Source organism: Lotus japonicus, chromosome 1 (assembly GCF_012489685.1).
Source record: "Lotus japonicus ecotype B-129 chromosome 1, LjGifu_v1.2".
Taxonomy (NCBI): domain Eukaryota; kingdom Viridiplantae; phylum Streptophyta; class Magnoliopsida; order Fabales; family Fabaceae; genus Lotus; species Lotus japonicus.
The window spans coordinates 39522759-39538991 of record NC_080041.1 but is presented as its reverse complement, the minus strand read 5'-3'; positions in this window follow the sequence as shown (position 1 = coordinate 39538991).

Genomic DNA, 16233 nt, shown 5'->3' with positions numbered 1-16233 from the left:
TCATTTTTATTAACGTTTAAGTATAGGAAAACTGAAGGGGAAAATATTTACGAAAGACGGGGAAAAGTCGACCTTTGTTGTGGGTTTGGAGAGTTATCGGAATTGGGGAAAGCCACTAAGGTGAGCTATGGTGATGATTGAAGTCACCGAGTACTTTAGTACTCTTGGGGAGTGTTGTGGAGCCGTGTTGTATTGACCGACACCTAGTGCTCTTGTTGTTTGGGCTGTGTTGTATTGACCGACACTAGACCCTTGTGTATTCTTGTTGGTGGAGCTGTGTTGTATTGACCGACACTTACTCCGAGTTGTGTTGTATTGACCGACACTAACTCATGGGTTTGTTGAGATTGGGTTGTGAGCTAAACACTTTCGTGGTAAGGGCGATTCGTTGTTTGGCTAACCACGTTGCATTCAATCGGGTGAATAACGGGAATGGTTCACCTGTGCATATCATGGTGAATAACGGGAATGGTTCACCTTGCATTAATGATGAATAACGGGAATGGTTCATCATTCGGTGAATAACGGGAATGGTTCACCAAGGATGAATAACGGGAATGGTTCATCCAGGATGGATTTCATCCAGGATGGATAACGGGAATGGTCCATCCATAGTGAAAATGCTTCACTTGTGGCGAACGGGAACGCGTCACAAATCCGGATTCATAATTGCATTTCACGCATACATTCCTGCTGACTGAGACTGTGTGCTGTTTTTTTATTGAAGCAATGTTAGAGCCATAACATGCTAGGATTACTTATATGCTTATATAACAACTTATATATATACCCTGTCACATGTTGAGTGTATATGTACTTATTGCTGTGAGTTGACCCTAGCGCCTTGGCTTTGTTTGTATGTTTGTGTTTGGGCGGTCGGCCTGCTGCCAGATGTCGATGGCCGACTGGTTCTCGACGGTCTCTCCCTCGGGAGGGATCAGATATGAGCTGCTGGATAGGGATGCCCCCACCGCTTGGGTGATCGATGTAGCTGGTCACCGGGCGACGTATAGGGGAAGGGTCATGGAGGACCAGACGGATGAGCGAGGACGCCTGACGAGCGGAGTGCTACGGCGTATGGAGCTGAGTTTTGACTTGCCGCCCTCAGTTCATTGTGGACCAGGCACTGGACATGCACGACCTGCACCACCTCCGACTTCACCTTCTGTTGAGGAGGACCCAGAGGAGATCGAGCCTGCTGCTGCTGCTGCTATACCTGTTGTGCCACCTCCGGCTACTGCCATCGCTTCTACCGACGTGGCGTCGTCCTCTAGGCTCGTACAGCCGAGGAGGGAGTCTGTTGTCCCATCTGCCTCACGTCTCTTATCTTTCTCTTCACCGCACGGCTACCGTGTGGACCCCTTGATGAGGGTGGAGGAGGAGGATGTTCTCACAGGAGAGGTGGATGTGGAGACCGGCTCGACTAGGGCGGTGCGCAGGACAGTGAGGAGGGATGTTATGGATTTGGACACCGAGATGATTACGGTGGATTCCGACTCTGACTCCGAGAGCAGTGGGGAGAGCTACTCGCCGAGCAGCGATGAGGAGGAGGAGGATTGGTGAGATGAGCCGGGAGGGTAGGTTAGGATTAGTGACATTTTTTGTGTAGAGCTCTGATCGTCAGTTTCTTTTGGGGACAGGGTAGGTTCCGATGTGTGGCTTTTTGTGTGGTTCTTTTGAGGAGGATCACAGAGAGTCTGTCGGAGTATAGGGGTCTTCCTTTCAGGCCATTTTTGAGTGCCGACTTTCTCTTGAATAACTGTATTTTGATACTTTTACTCACAGTTCTGGTTTGTATATTTGCCTGCGGGCGTACGATCTTTGGAGTCACTGCGGCTTCGCGTGACATGGAGTGCAGCTGAGGCTGTACAGATGTATATATTTGTATATCGGTTAGTTTAGTTGTTGGGTGTTGTCTTTACTTCCTTATCGCTTTGATTTAAAGGAAAGAAAAAAAAATTACCTGTTTTCCGCGTAAAGTTTATTTTTGGTTACTAAAGTGACACCTGGAATTCGGGGTGTTACATTGTGGTTGTGGTATCAGAGCTTAGTCGAGTCTTTTGGGAGTCTTTGGGGAATAGGTCTTCTGTGCTAGGTTGTGTGACTCTGCAAAGAGTGAAAATTGATTGTCTGCAGAACGATTTTTCGTTCTAATTGATTGTATTATTATTACTTAATTATATGGAGTAGCTTTGGTGCTATTCTACGAGTAGGACTAACCGTTTTCTTGGGGCTAACAGACGATGGTGAACACGAATCAGCTAGCAGAGATGATGGCCACTATGGCCCAGGCAATGACTAACCAAGCGAATGACAATGCTTTGAGACGTGCTGCGGAGGAAGCGCGTGATCAACACCAGCGTCAGAGGGAGGCGACTTTGGATCAGAACAAAGGGTTGAATGACTTCAGGAGACAGGATCCACCTAAGTTTTCGGGAGGTACTGACCCGGACAAAGCGGAACTCTGGATAGAGGAGATTGAGAAGATCTTTGGAGTGTTGCAGACTGCTGAGGGAGCCAAAGTGGGGCTGGCAACCTATCTGTTGTTGGGAGATGCTGAATACTGGTGGAGAGGCGCCAGAGGAATGATGGAGGCAAATCATGTGGAGGTGAACTGGAATTCTTTTCGAACAGCTTTTCTCGAGAAGTATTTCCCAGACAGTGCTCGTGACGAGCGTGAATCACAGTTTCTGACTCTGAAACAAGGAAGCATGAGCATTCCAGAGTATGCTGCCAAGTTAGAGTCTCTGGCAAAGTACTTTCGGTTTTTCCGTGATCAAGTTGATGAACCCTACATGTGCAAGAGATTTGTGAGGGGATTGAGGCCTGATATTGAAGATTCGGTGAGACCGTTGGGGATCATGAGATTCCAGGCATTGGTTGAGAAGGTAACTGAGGTGGAATTAATGAAGAATCGGAGATACAACAGGGCTGGAACAGGAGGACCGGCGAGGTCGACACCACAGAGTTTTCAGGGAAAAGGGAGGTTTCAGGCGAGGAAGCCATATCAACGTCCTGCGGGGAGAGGGTTTACCCGGGATCGTACAAGCCTATGGCTGCTGCTACTTCAGGAGGGTCGGGAAGCCGTACCCCAAACCGTGAAGTGACTTGTTTCCGTTGTGGAGGAACGGGACACTATGCAAACAATTGCACGAGGCCACCAAGATGCTACAATTGCAACAAATCTGGGCATCTGGCTACGGAATGCAAGGCACCGAAGGTTGAACCGGTTGTGAATGCTGTTAGTGGGAAGCGCCCAGTGGCTAAGGGAAGAGTATATACAATGGATGGAGAAGAAGCTGAAGGAGCTGATGGGTTGATCAGAGGGGAATGTGAAATTGACGGTAATCTTCTAACTGTACTCTTTGATTCTGGTGCAACTCATTCATTTGTCTCTAAGGATTGCGTATCAAGACTGCATCTGCCTATTACTACTTTGAGTTTTGATCTTATGGTAACTACACCTGCTAGGACTCTAATTGCTAATGCCGCATGCATGCACTGTTCAGTAGTATATAAAGATAGAACTTTTCATGCCAACCTAGTATGTCTACCCCTTAAAAACCTAGATGTAATCCTCGGGATGGATTGGTTATCCCACTACCATTGTCTTTTGGACTGTAGTCGAAAGAAAGTGGTGTTCCCGGACTCGGATCTTTTCGAGTATCTTTCTATTAACCACATTAGTGCGTCGTTGAGCGAGGGCACTCAGAAGTACTTTTCATTGCTAAGTCTGGAGGGAAAGAAGGAACCGGATATTCAAGGTATTCCGGTGGTTCGAGATTTTGCGGATGTTTTTCCTGGAGATGTACCTGGACTGCCGCCGGTACGCGATGTGGAGTTTGTGATCGATATTGTACCCGGAACTGGACCGATTTCGATCGCACCTTACCGTATGGCACTTGCGGAGTTAGCGGAGTTGAAATCTCAGTTGGAGGATCTTTCGGCAAAAGGATTCATTCGACCAAGTGTTTCACCGTGGGGAGCGCCAGTGTTGTTAGTTAAGAAGAAAGACGGAAGGTCGAGATTGTGTGTGGATTATCGACAACTGAACAAGGCGACGATCAAGAACAGATACCCGTTGCCGAGGATAGATGATTTGATGGATCAATTACGAGGGGCTGCTGTATTTTCGAAGATAGATTTGAAATCAGGTTATCATCAGATCAGAGTGAAGACTGAGGATATACCGAAGACTGCATTCAGAACACGCTACGGACACTACGAGTACCTAGTGATGTCGTTTGGAGTGACAAATGCACCTGCTGTTTTCATGGATTACATGAACCGCATCTTTCATGAGTTCTTAGATCGGTTTGTGGTGGTGTTTATCGATGATATATTGATATATTCGAAGGACGCAAAGGAACATGAAGGACATTTGCGACAAGTTTTACAAGTATTGAGAGAGAAGAAGCTGTATGCGAACCCTTCCAAGTGTGAATTTTGGCTGGAGAAAGTCAATTTCTTAGGCCATGTTATCTCAAAGGAAGGCATAGCTGTGGATCCGGCGAAAGTGGAGACTGTTTTGGCTTGGGAGCAACCGAAGACAGTGACAGAAATCAGAAGTTTTGTGGGTTTGGCTGGATATTATAGACGCTTCATTGAGGGATTTGCTAAGATTGTTGGACCTTTGACTCAACTGACGAGGAAGGATCAACCTTTTGCATGGACTGAGGCGTGTGAATCAAGTTTTCAGACTCTGAAGGAACGTTTGACGACGTCACCTGTGCTTATTTTGCCGCAACCGGAGGAACCTTATGAGGTTTATTGTGATGCTTCGTATCAAGGCTTGGGATGTGTGTTGATGCAACATCGAAAAGTGGTGGCTTATGCGTCGAGACAGTTGAAGACTCATGAGAAGAACTATCCGACTCATGATTTGGAGTTAGCTGCCATTGTGTTTTCGCTGAAAATCTGGAGACATTACCTCTATGGTTGTACTTTCACGATATTTAGCGATCACAAGAGCCTTAAATACTTGTTTGATCAGAAGGAGCTGAACATGAGGCAACGAAGATGGATGGAGTTCATCAAAGACTATGAGTTTACGTTGCAATATCATCCTGGGAAGGCGAATGTAGTTGCTGATGCTTTGAGCAGAAAGATGCATGTCTCGTCAATGATGGTTAAAGAGCTGGAGTTACTGGAGCAATTTCGAGATATGAGTCTAGGTGTGACACCGTCTGAGGGAAAGTTGAAGTTCGGTATGATCAGAATTGTCAGTGGACTGATGGAAGAGATTAGAGAGCAACAACTGCAAGATGAGTTTCTGCTGGAGAAGAGGAACTTGGTAAATCAAGGGAAAGATCCGGAATTCAAGATCGGAACTGACGATATCTTAAGATGCAAGGACAGAGTGTGTGTACCCAATAATCCAGAATTGAGAAGGCTGATCATGGATGAAGGGCACAAGAGCAAATGGAGTATTCATCCGGGAATGACCAAGATGTATCAAGATTTGAAGCTGAATTTCTGGTGGCCAGGAATGAAGAAACAAGTGGCCGAGTATGTAGCTGCATGTTTGACTTGTCAGAAGGCAAAGGTAGAGCATCAAAGACCTGCTGGTATGCTACAGAGTTTAGACGTGCCAGAATGGAAATGGGATAGTATATCCATGGATTTTGTGGTAGCTTTGCCAAGAACACAGAAGAGACACGATTCGATTTGGGTGATTGTGGATCGTTTGACCAAGTCAGCGCATTTTCTACCAGTGAGAACTACCTACAATGTGGAGAAGTTGGCTGAGATCTATGTGGCGGAGATTGTGAGACTACATGGGGTTCCGACAAGTATTGTGTCTGATCGGGATCCAAAGTTTACCTCGCACTTTTGGGGAGCTCTTCATGATGCGTTAGGAACCAAGCTGAGGTTGAGTTCGGCGTATCATCCACAAACTGATGGGCAAACAGAGAGAACTATTCAGTCGCTAGAGGATCTACTACGTGCTTGCGTGTTAGATAACAGAGGGAGCTGGGATGATCTTCTGCCATTGGTTGAATTCACCTACAACAATAGTTTCCATGCGAGCATTGGGATGGCACCGTATGAAGCTTTGTATGGTCGGAAGTGTAGGACACCTTTGTGTTGGTATCAAGATGGGGAGAGTTTGTTGATTGGGCCAGAAATGCTGCAACAGACGACTGAGAAGGTTAAGCAGATCAGAGAACATATGAGAGCTTCACAGAGCAGACAGAAGAGTTATGCTGATCAGAGACGTAGAACCCTAGAGTTTGAGGAAGGTGACCATGTGTTTCTACGAGTTACTCAGACTACGGGGGTTGGACGAGCTATTAAGTCAAGGAAGCTTGCGCCAAAGTTTATTGGGCCTTATCAAATCACTCGACGTGTTGGACCAGTTGCGTATCAGATTGCACTACCACCATTTCTTTCCAACATTCATGATGTATTTCATGTGTCGCAGTTGAGGAAGTACATTCCAGACCCGACTCATGTGATCGTGCCAGACAACGTTGAACTGAAGGATGATTTGACCTTTGAGGCACCGCCAGTGAGTATTGGGGATAGGAGAGTGAAACAGCTGAGGGGAAAGCAGATTCCGTTGGTAAAGGTGATATGGAACAAGGATACGGGGGATGCTACATGGGAATTGGAAGACAAGATCAAGGAATTGTACCCCGGACTTTTTACTGAACTCTGAGTTTCGAGGACGAAACTTTCTTTTTGGAGGGGAATATTGTAAGACCTGAATTTTCAGAACAAGCTAGTTTCCGACTCACGCGTAGGATCAGTGTAAGCGTGACAGGAGTTTGATATTTGAGGAAGATTAATGAAGAAGAAAGTTCAGGAATTGCTTGAGGAATGTTGCGTAGTCGTTTTCGGAGTTAGTGCGAGTCGTCTGCACACTTGCCTTAGGGCGAGCGTGTCCAGAATAGGCTATTTCGCTCTTAAAGTAACGTTTTGAGTGAGATTTCGAACTCTCGGAAAATTTAAAGATTCTCTTTATTTTTCCATCGACCAGCGTTTCATTTCGGAACTCTGGACTATACGCACGATAGGTTTCACTTTTCGGATGTCCGCCGACGCTAATTCCTTTGCTTCGAAACCCTAGTTTTGAGCGATGGATGAAGACTTTTTCTATTCGGGACTTCTAACGAAGATTCCGTCCGTGTTGCCAGACTTGTTTCGACGTTTCCAATCTTTCTTCAGAAGGAAGTTTTGTCGTTTGAGCATCACAGCAAAAAGTAGTTTTTCGGGGCAGATTAACCGACACCGCTTTTGAGTTTTTCGATATCGTTTTTCCCAAACCCTAGATATTTGTTTTGAGTTCTGGAATTTCGACGCCAGAATCTCTCTTAGAATTCCACGGTGATCGTGCTGCAAAAATTGGAATCGCGAAATTTTCATTTTCCCGCGATTTCACCCGCCTATAAATAGCGCGAAAAAGCAAAAATCCTCTCATTTTCACCCATTGGAGCCGCGAGTTTGGGGAGCTTGGGGGGAGAAGAGATTTTCGCGAAACCTTGACCAATCTTCGTGCAGTTCGTCCCTACTTCTAGATATCAAGGTAACTAACACGATTCCTACCTCTGATTGTTGTTTCTGTTGCGTTTCTGAAGTCGTTTCTGTGCTCTAAGTTTTGAGCTTTTTCTAAAATTGTCCGATTTCTCTGATTTCTCGCTTGGGTTATGTTCCTTATGTTCCCCTGAGTCTAAAACCTCTGTCAGTAAACTCTGATTGCGATTCAGTTGTCCAGGATCTGAAAAATTGACTCAAAACTCTTTTTGTCTCACATTTCGAAACTTTATTGTCGTAAAGACTTAATCTGACTTCGTGCCTTTAGGATTTGTTGTCACGGATGTCATGAGGATCGTTGCTGTCAAATTTGTTTTCAGAACTGATAACTTTGAAGTTTTGAGCCTTTATTTTGGACCAAAATGCCCCTGCGTAGTCGTATTTCGACCCGATTGTCCGAAAAATTGTTCTGACAGTTTCTTTGCCTTAGTTTTACCCTAAAACTACCTTGTAAACTGATTTGATCGAAGAAAAAGAGCCGAAGCCCTTTTCTCCTTATGGCCGTGGGTTATTTCCTAAGGGGGGGGAGTTTTTCGTTTTCGAAAACTTGTCCTTTCGTACCCGATTGTCGTATTCTGAAGCTTTAATGCTTTGTCTATCGTTTATGTATTGTTTTGCGATCGAACTAATCGATTTTGTTTGAATTCTGCTTTGTTTTTCTCCGAGGTTGAGTTGAAGGAACTTTGGAATTTTCAGAGCAACTGTTTGAGGACAACCTTGATTTCGAAGCTGGAACAGCTCGAGGTTAGGGCAACTTACTATATATTAGCTATGAATGCATGATAGGCGTCGATCAATTCGACTTATGCTTTACTTTGATGTTGATTATGTTGATGAACTGATGTTGTGATGTTGTGCTTTGTTGGATTGTGCGTTTTGACGCGACTTCGGAGTGGAGATTCATTGATCTGGTGATCTTTGATGTTTCGGGTTGGATGAGCAACCCTAGGCAAGTTCAAACGAGGGGTTTGGGACTTAGCCATTTGTTGGGATTCGTTGGTTTACTTAGACTTTCCCCGGGAAACTTCTTTTGGGTGGTTGGTTTTCGGAAAACCTAGAATGAATAGAATTTTGTAAACTAAAGACTTGGGAAACCTAGATTTTGAGAAATAAACTCATAACTTGACTAATCTGAATTGAAATCATTTTTATTAACGTTTAAGTATAGGAAAACTGAAGGGGAAAATATTTACGAAAGACGGGGAAAAGTCGACCTTTGTTGTGGGTTTGGAGAGTTATCGGAATTGGGGAAAGCCACTAAGGTGAGCTATGGTGATGATTGAAGTCACCGAGTACATTAGTACTCTTGGGGAGTGTTGTGGAACCGTGTTGTATTGACCGACACCTAGTGCTCTTGTTGTTTGGGCTGTGTTGTATTGACCGACACTAGACCCTTGTGTATTCTTGTTGGTGGAGCTGTGTTGTATTGACCGACACTTACTCCGAGTTGTGTTGTATTGACCGACACTAACTCATGGGTTTGTTGAGATTGGGTTGTGAGCTAAACACTTTCGTGGTAAGGGCGATTCGTTGTTTGGCTAACCACGTTGCATTCAATCGGGTGAATAACGGGAATGGTTCACCTGTGCATATCATGGTGAATAACGGGAATGGTTCACCTTGCATTAATGATGAATAACGGGAATGGTTCATCATTCGGTGAATAACGGGAATGGTTCACCAAGGATGAATAACGGGAATGGTTCATCCAGGATGGATTTCATCCAGGATGGATAACGGGAATGGTCCATCCATAGTGAAAATGCTTCACTTGTGGCGAACGGGAACGCGTCACAAATCCGGATTCATAATTGCATTTCACGCATACATTCATGCTGACTGAGACTGTGTGCTGTTTTTTTATTGAAGCAATGTTAGAGCCATAACATGCTAGGATTACTTATATGCTTATATAACAACTTATATATATACCCTGTCACATGTTGAGTGTATATGTACTTATTGCTGTGAGTTGACCCTAGCGCCTTGGCTTTGTTTGTATGTTTGTGTTTGGGCGGTCGGCCTACTGCCAGATGTCGATGGCCGACTGGTTCTCGACGGTCTCTCCCTCGGGAGGGATCAGATATGAGCTGCTGGATAGGGATGCCCCCACCGCTTGGGTGATCGATGTAGCTGGTCACCGGGCGACGTATAGGGGAAGGGTCATGGAGGACCAGACGGATGAGCGAGGACGCCTGACGAGCGGAGTGCTACGGCGTATGGAGCTGAGTTTTGACTTGCCGCCCTCAGTTCATTGTGGACCAGGCACTGGACATGCACGACCTGCACCACCTCCGACTTCACCTTCTGTTGAGGAGGACCCAGAGGAGATCGAGCCTGCTGCTGCTGCTGCTATACCTGTTGTGCCACCTCCGGCTACTGCCATCGCTTCTACCGACGTGGCGTCGTCCTCTAGGCTCGTACAGCCGAGGAGGGAGTCTGTTGTCCCATCTGCCTCACGTCTCTTATCTTTCTCTTCACCGCACGGCTACCGTGTGGACCCCTTGATGAGGGTGGAGGAGGAGGATGTTCTCACAGGAGAGGTGGATGTGGAGACCGGCTCGACTAGGGCGGTGCGCAGGACAGTGAGGAGGGAGGTTATGGATTTGGACACCGAGATGATTACGGTGGATTCCGACTCTGACTCCGAGAGCAGTGGGGAGAGCTACTCGCCGAGCAGCGATGAGGAGGAGGAGGATTGGTGAGATGAGCCGGGAGGGTAGGTTAGGATTAGTGACATTTTTTGTGTAGAGCTCTGATCGTCAGTTTCTTTTGGGGACAGGGTAGGTTCCGATGTGTGGCTTTTTGTGTGGTTCTTTTGAGGAGGATCACAGAGAGTCTGTCGGAGTATAGGGGTCTTCCTTTCAGGCCATTTTTGAGTGCCGACTTTCTCTTGCATAACTGTATTTTGATACTTTTACTCACAGTTCTGGTTTGTATATTTGCCTGCGGGCGTACTACTTTGGAGTCACTGCGGCTTCGCGTGACATGGAGTGCAGCTGAGGCTGTACATGTATATATATTTGTATATCGGTTAGTTAGTTGTTGGGTGTTGTCTTTACTTCCTTATCGCTTTGATTTAAAGGAAAGAAAAAAAAATTACCTGTTTTCCGCGTAAAGTTTATTTTTGGTTACTAAAGTGACACCTGGAATTCGGGGTGTTACAAGTTGACCCTCGCGTCTTCTGTGTGTGCTTTGGCGGACAAACGCCCTTTGTCAGATGTCCACGACGGTCTAGATCATGATGGTTCACCCTTCGGGGGGAACTAGAGTTGAGATACTGGAACAGGAGCGCATCGCGGTAGCGAGAGGAGGACGGATGGTGAACATAGACTAGGTCATTCTGGATTCAGATTCGGACGACGATCATGCTAGCATGTAGGTTTTAGTGCTGGTGTGAGCTCCTCGAGATGGGATTAGTGTAGGAGTAGAGTCTTAGCTCTGAACATCATTTGTTTTCTTCGGGGACAGGGTAGTTTCCACCTATAGCTTTTTGTGTGGTTTCTTTACGGGAATCACAGAGAGTTGGTTGGACTTAGGAGGTCTTGCTTCAGGCCGATGGGCCAGCTTATTCTCAGTTTTGAGGGATGGGTTTGCGGACACCTGACCTTTCTTGTGGATTGTACCTTTTGCCTACGGGCGCTACTCTTCTATTACCCGTCACTGGAGGTTTACTCGTGACGTGGCTAGCTACTTACAGCGGGGGCTGTTTATATATTGTATATTAGTTCTGATTATTGTTATTGTTGGGTTTTATTTAATTCAGTCTTGTCTTAGTTATTATCAAAAAAAAAATATTCACGTTTTTCCGCATTAAGTTTATTTTGGTTACTAAAGTGACGCCACCGAAATCGGGGTGTAACAATTTACATGGATTTATCCCTTAAAACAAAAATCAGATACTGCACATGTCTTCATTCAGTTCAAAAATATGGTAGAAAATCAGTTCAACAAGAGGATTAAGACAATTCAGTGTGATGGTGGTGGTGAATATAAAGTTGTTCAGAAGCATGCCATAGAAACAGGAATACAATTCAGAATGTCATGCCCATATACATCACAACAAAATGGTAGAGCTGAAAGAAAACACAGGCACATCGCAGAACTTGGGTTGACTTTATTGGCACAAGCCAAAATGCCCCTAAATTACTGGTGGGAAGCATTCTCTACTGCAGCTTACCTCATCAATAGGCTTCCCTCACTAGTCACCCAAAATGAAAGCCCTTACTCATTGCTACATAAAAAAGAACCTGACTACAACTACTTGAAACCTTTTGGATGTGCCTGCTACCCTTGTCTCAAGCCCTATAATCAACACAAGCTTCAGTTCCACACAACTAGATGTGTGTTCTTGGGCTATAGCAACTCTCACAAAGGGTATAAGTGTGTCAATTCTCATGGAAGAATCTTCATTTCAAGACATGTAGTCTTCAATGAAGATAATTTCCCATTCCATGATGGCTTTCTAAATACAAGAACTCCTCTAAAAACACTAACAGAAAGTTCATCTTTCCAGTTTCCTTTGCATGCTGCAGGTACTCCGCTTAGAGAAGAAGTTGTTCCAGCTGACAACAACTCAAATATTGAACAAGAACCAACAGAGAGCTCTGAAGACAACATCAACACAAGACATGTTGCTAGTGAGCAAGCTCAGAATAATGACATTGTATCAGTTCAGAATAATGTCACTGTACCTGCTGAACCGAATACAAACACAGACCCTACTGTGGCAGGCACAAGTAACAACACTCACTGGATGCGCACCAGGAGCAAAGATGGAATCCATAGGCCAAAGCTACCATATATTGGATTAGTTGAAAATTGCACAGAAGAAAGGGAACCAGAAAATGCAAAAGAAGCTCTCACAAGACCGCAATGGAAAGAATCCATGCACAAGGAGTTTCAAGCACTTATGACCAATCAGACTTGGACATTAGTACCATGTGAAGGCCAAGAGAGAATCATTGACTCCAAGTGGGTTTTCAAAACCAAGTACAAAGCAGATGGCACAATTGAAAGGAGAAAGGCAAGACTAGTTGCAAAAGGGTTTCAACAAACAGCTGGATTAGACTATGAAGAAACCTTCAGCCCTGTTGTCAAGGCCAGCACAATCAGAATTATACTCGCAATTGCAGTGCACCTCAATTGGGAAATCAAGCAACTAGACATAAACAATGCTTTCCTCAATGGTTATCTAAAGGAAACTGTGTTTATGAATCAACCAGAAGGCTTTGTAGACCCAACTAAACCTAATCATGTATGCAAATTATCTAAAGCAATCTATGGACTTTAACAGGCTCCAAGAGCTTGGTTTGACAGTCTCAAAAATGCTTTGTTGAGCTGGGGGTTTCAAAACACAAAAATTGACTCCTCACTCTTCACTCTAAGAGGTACAGATCATATCACCTTCCTTCTCATATATGTAGATGATATAATTGTGACAGGGAATAACACCAAGTTCTTAGAGGCGTTTATCAAACAACTCAACATCGTGTTCTCCCTAAAGGACCTTGGTCACTTACATTACTTCTTGGGCATAGAGGTTCACAGAGATGCAGGTGGCATGTACTTAAAGCAATCAAAGTACATAAAGGATTTGCTAAGAAAATTCAAGATGGAAAGCTCATCATCGTGTCCAACTCCTATGATAACTGGCAGGCAGTTTATAACTGAAGGGGAGAAACTAAAAGATCCAACTGTGTTTAGACAGGCCATAGGGGCATTGCAGTACTTGACAAACACAAGGCCTGACATTGCCTTTTCTGTCAACAAGCTTAGTCAATTCATGAGTTCTCCTACTTTAGATCACTGGCAGGGAATAAAGAGAATTTTGAGGTATCTTCAAGCCACCATCCACCATTGCCTACACATTAAACCCTCTACTGATCTAGACTTAGCTGGATTCTCAGATGCAGACTAGGCCACTAGTGTGGATGATCGAAAGTCTATGGCAGGTCAATGTGTCTTTCTTGGTGAGACACTTGTTTCTTGGTCCTCAAGAAAGCAGAGAGTGGTCTCAAGATCCAGCACAGAGTCAGAATATAGGGCCTTGGCTGATTTAGCTGTTGAAATAGCATGGACTCGTTCACTCCTTGATGAATTAAAACTTCCTCTGCCAAGGAAACCAATATTGTGGTGTGATAACTTGAGTGCCAAGGCATTAGCTTCAAATCCAGTCATGCATGCTCGATCAAAGCACATTGAAATTGATGTGCACTACATCAGAGATCAAGTACTACAAGATAAGGTTGTTGTAGCATATGTTCCATCTGCAGACCAAATTGCTGACTGTCTCACCAAGGCCTTGACTCATACACGGTTTAATATACTTAGAGACAAACTTGGAGTGACTTCCTCACCCATCAGTTTGAGAGGAGGAGTTAGAGAATGTAATCTGGTACTATACAGAAATCATGCTAGCAGTTATGTTGAACATTTGACCAACCATCAATCCCTATAATTATGCTATTCATATAATTGTGATTCATTGTAATCAATAGTATTAGTCAAATGTAATTACTACAGGAATATTTCATTGAAGACCAGCATGATTATAGGAACGACATTAGCTGGTCATTGTTGTATATATGCTCATGTATTCATCAATGGAAATCATCACCTAATTCCATATCAATATACTTTTTAACTCCTATATATATACTAGTACTTTTGATCCGTGCGATGCACGAGGATATTCATTTTTCTGCTCCTGTGTGTTTTTGTTTTGTTAAATTTGTGTTTTTTAAAGATATTTTGTTGATTAAAAGATCTAAATTTATTTGAAACCATGAATTCTTAAATTTTCATGTTCTTTCACTGAATGGTTGTTTTTGTTTTTTTGAGTTGTTATTTTGTATCTTTTTTACTTGTTATTTTAAATGCTAGATTAATGTTATTTCATATTTATTGAATAGTTTATTATAGGTATAGGGAGTTGAAGTAACATGTATGTGCTAAGAATATGCGTTGATTAATTTTTTTTGGTGGAACTATTTCATTGAGAATGAATCCGAGAGCGTAACATTGCACATTGTGTATAAAAAAGATCTTCTTCATATGATATTGCGCAATGCTTCATTGTAAACTAAATTTGAAGTGCTATGAGAATTGGTGCTATCTCCATCGCAAAATGAGATTTTTAATCTTTTAGGCGCGTGACTCTAGAGAATGCTACATATAACTAGCCATGTGAAAACACCGGTTTTGGCAAATATAATCTCAATATTTTTAAAGCTGTCATTGATTTTTGTTTATTGTCATGACAAAAGAGTGTGCTATAGGAAATTGTCTCCTTTGAAATTTGAAAGGATGAGGTTAATGTTAATCTTGGTATGGAAACTCTTTTTCCGGCATGTTTTCTAGTTGTAACCTTTGCTTCCAAAACACATGTCATCATTTGAGTAATAATTAGACGTGTGCCATTGCACAATCACCATATTAATCAGGTTATTGCATAATCACCATTCCAAAATAATTAGACGTGTGCCATTGTTGCAAAGTCTTATATTACCTATATTTCATAGAATATTTTTTTATGTCATGATAGACAGAAGATCTACATGCTCTATAAAAATTCAGAATCAATTTAATATGATAATTAAAATTTGAAAATCATCAAATTACTAATAATCAAATGATGTATATTATGTAGCTATTAGGCAGTAGGGAGTTTTTCTTTTCTTTTTCTGCTTTTTTTTTTTTCTTTTTCTGCTTTTTCTTTTCTCTTTGTTGTTAAGCATAAAAAAAAATGATGTTTATTATAATCATAACCTAAGAATCAAATGAGTTGCCTTCATTTGAATTTTTCTTATTAACATCATCAATTGCCTCACACATTTGCTTTATGATTATTACTAATTTAGTAACCATTCGGGTGGACTGCTCCAAGAAATTATAGAAATGCTCCACATCTTCTACATATGTCCTTTTAAATTATCCAATAAAATGTCATTAAGTTGCAAATTTTCCATGCCCCTTATATCTTTTTTTTTCATGAATCCCGTCTCTTTGCTTTGACCCACGTCCCAATTTCCGTTAAATTTATCCAATAAAATTATCATATTTTTTCGTACTCAATTTTATCCTTTAATTGTTTTTTAAAACATAAAATATTATGAAAAGGTTTTTAATTTTTATTTTATTTTGTCATTAATTATTAGAATTTTTATTAGTTATTCAAATATAAAAACATTAATTACCCTTTCCGTTTTTTAAAATTTTAAATGGAGATAATGAAAGATCAGCCGATTTCCTAAAATGACTAAAGGTCATTAACGGCAAGTCTGCAATATACATCTAAAGATATTAAGAGTTAAAAAATGGAAGAATTCTCAAACAATTGAATTATAAGAGATTCAGTGTTGAAGAAGTAGCATTTCGGGAATGTCTTTCTCTAAATTAAGAATATTTCCTTAGATATATAGTCTTCAAAAATAGCCTTGTAACATAAATATTTCTTATATCAAATGAGGACCCGTGATAGGAGATAACGAAATAAAATCCAGTTATATCCTACATCATGATAATACCCCCAATTGATATTTGATTAAAGCCTGAGATTGTTGCAAAATGCAGCTGAGTAGCACTCAATGCTTGTCCCCACTCCCCAACCAAAAACAGTGCTTCCACATCCGATTTTATCAGTAGCACTCAATGTCGATTTTAAGCAGATACTTTGAATCACCACTTCAACACCAT